Below are 3,043 nucleotides of genomic sequence, written 5' to 3'. Positions count from 1 at the left end.
ATTTTATGTTGAATTCTATTTTGTATTGAAATAATCAGTTTAGGAAATTTTAACATTTTAAAAATAGTAAACTATAATTATGACTTTTTCATGTTTTGATTGGTTGCTTATAATCCTATATGTACTCAATGACTTATAACCTCAACTTTTATATAGCAAATAAAATGATGATTAGCATATTTTGGTGTTGTAACATAATATGTGAATATTCTCAATGATTTATAGCCTCAAATTATGTATAGTATATGTTATTTGTGAATATTTTCAATAGAATATAGCCTAAACTTTGAAAATCATGAATTGAATTTATTTATTTATAAATTTTTGAAATCCTTCTATTTTTAAAAATAAATCTTATGTTGTATTTTTTTAATGTTAAATTTCGAAAAGTATTATATATATTAAGTGAATTTATTTATAATATTTACTTTTGTTAACTTACTTTGTTTGATATTGGTTTCTATTTTAATTTTAAATTAAAATTGTTTTTAAAAGATCGACATTTTTTAAAATAAAAGTTAAAATAATAATTTGTCATGATATAATTAGTTGTTTTAAATCATGTGTTTCACTACTTATAGCCTCAACTTTTTTATAACATCGCGTAAACTTTTATATAATATAGATTTATTTTAAATTTCTAAACACTTAATATGGAAACCCTGGAACCGATTCGTTCATACTCTTTGTCATATGGCTGGCGGAGTATCATATCTGCTAAATCTCTGGTAAGCAAAGGACTAATCAAAAGGGTGGGAACAGGATCCTCTATATCTGTATGGAATGATCCTTGGTTCTCAACCACTCGCCCAAGACCAACTAATAAAAACCAACACAATCTTTACCCAGACCTTACACTGGATTCTCTCATTGATTATACTTCGCGAAGATGGAATTCGCAGGCGCTCCGGGTTTTGGTAGACCCACAAGATGTGAAAATCATAGAAAATATACCACTGCACAGAACCCAAATAGTAGATAGGGATGAATGGCATTTCACAGACAATGGAACATATACGGTTAAATCATGATATAAGGTTGAAATGATTTACCCAGATAGGGGAAGACCACCATTATTGTTTGGACCCACAGTTGATGTTCTGAATACATTTTGTTGGAAAACACGGTGTCCACCGAAGATTAAACATTTTCAATGGTAATTGGTGACAGGGTTTGTAGCAGTCAAGAAGAATTTGCAAGCGCGAGGGATACAAGGAGATATATGATGTGCAAGATGCGGAGCTGATGATGAATCGATTAACCATGTGCTTTTTCAATGTCCTCCAGCACTTCAGGTTTGGGCTCTCTCAAAGATTCCAACAAATCCAGATATTTTCCCGACAAGCCCTCTTTTCACAAACATGGATCATCTCTTCTGGAGAGTTTTTCCACAGACGGAGGATCATCAGTTTGCACGGATACTATGGTACATTTGGAAAGGACGAAATAATAAAGTTTTTAGTAACTTGGATATGGATCCTACGGACACCTTTAAACTGGCAGAAATGGAATCTACACTCTGGACTGAGGCACAAATTTTGAACGAACAGAAGACGGTACCACAGTTAGAGGTTACGACTCTTCCGTTAATTCCCGGAAGATGGTGTTTCACATATGGGTCCTGGAAATAGGATGATATTTTCTCCGGTCATGGCTGGTTCAGTACTTTATAATTTGAGGGTTTGATAGGGGCAATGCATGTACGGGCTACTCTCTCTCCTCTTCATGCAGAGATGGAAGCGTTATTATGGGCTGTGGAATGTATGAGAAACTTACGACAATTTCAGGTTACGTTTGCAACATACTGTTCTCAATTGGTGAAGATGGTTTTGGAACCAGAAGAATGACCGGCTTTTGCAAGTTATTTGGAAGATATTAAGAGTCTGAAAGAAAGTTTCCTTCGATCAGAGATTATATACCAAGGATGCAAAATAAAAAGGCGTATAGCCTAGCACGTAGTGCCAGGAAGCAAACGTTTTTCGTCGTTCACAAGGATCAAGATCTTCCGGTGTGGTTCACAGAGCCGATATGAGTTTGCAAAATTGTTGACAAAAAGAAATGTTGATGCTCTTCTAAAAACTTCATATGAGAACATTGGCCAGAGAGCATTTGGAGAGCATTAGCATTTAGTAAATGTTTTTCTAACAATTGTTGATTATCCATAATGCTAATGTTAATGCTCTACCAGCGGAGACGGGCACATTTGTGATTCCCTTTCATCTTCTCAATCACCGTAATGCTCCTGTGAAATATCAATCAATAACGTCATCCTGCTACACCCACTAGATCGTCTTCAATTCTTCTTTAATTTCAGTCTCGTGGATGCATATATATACAAACCAAGCCAGAGACGAACCAAAATCGTATTCATTTCCCGACTACAGAAATCATGCTCATACACAGAGAAACCATTCGAACATGGCGTCTTCACAAGTTCATTTATCGGAGGTTAAGGCTGGCCGTTGCAAGCAGATGGTTCACACAGACTACTGCAATTTTGGGAAGGCTGGAATGTCAAGAAAGGCGGGGAGATGAAGGGAGTTGACATGTTCCTTATAGATGTGAAGGTATGGCGGCTGTTGCTTACAATTATTAGTTTAAGATTTGGACCTTTTCATGTTTTTGATAACTGATTCATTCTTCCACTTGTCAGGCAATGCTCATCCAGTCCTCAATCATTTGACTGTGCTCAGTGTTATTGATGTTGCAAGAAGCAACACGAACTTCAGATTGTGTGATGCTCCTATCGCTATTAGATTCACTTCATTCTCTCTGAAGCCCAAACTTCATGGCCACCTCTCACCAGGTACTATCTCCTTAACGATCATATACTTTTATATTAAACTTCCACACAAAAATTCAGTATCTTACCTTTCTGAGAAAATGTTATGTAACAAAACAAGACATCTCTAAATCAATGAATCGATTTGTTATCATTCAAAAATGCCACAGTCTCATTATTTCTGTCAGATTATGATAACAATAAAACATTATCATTTGGAGATGTAAAAAATGACAAAATAAGTTGGAAAAGTTCATTAGT

This window comes from Brassica oleracea, chromosome C7 (genome assembly GCF_000695525.1).
Source record: "Brassica oleracea var. oleracea cultivar TO1000 chromosome C7, BOL, whole genome shotgun sequence".
Taxonomy (NCBI): Eukaryota; Viridiplantae; Streptophyta; class Magnoliopsida; order Brassicales; family Brassicaceae; genus Brassica; species Brassica oleracea.
This window is presented reverse-complemented; position numbering follows the sequence as displayed.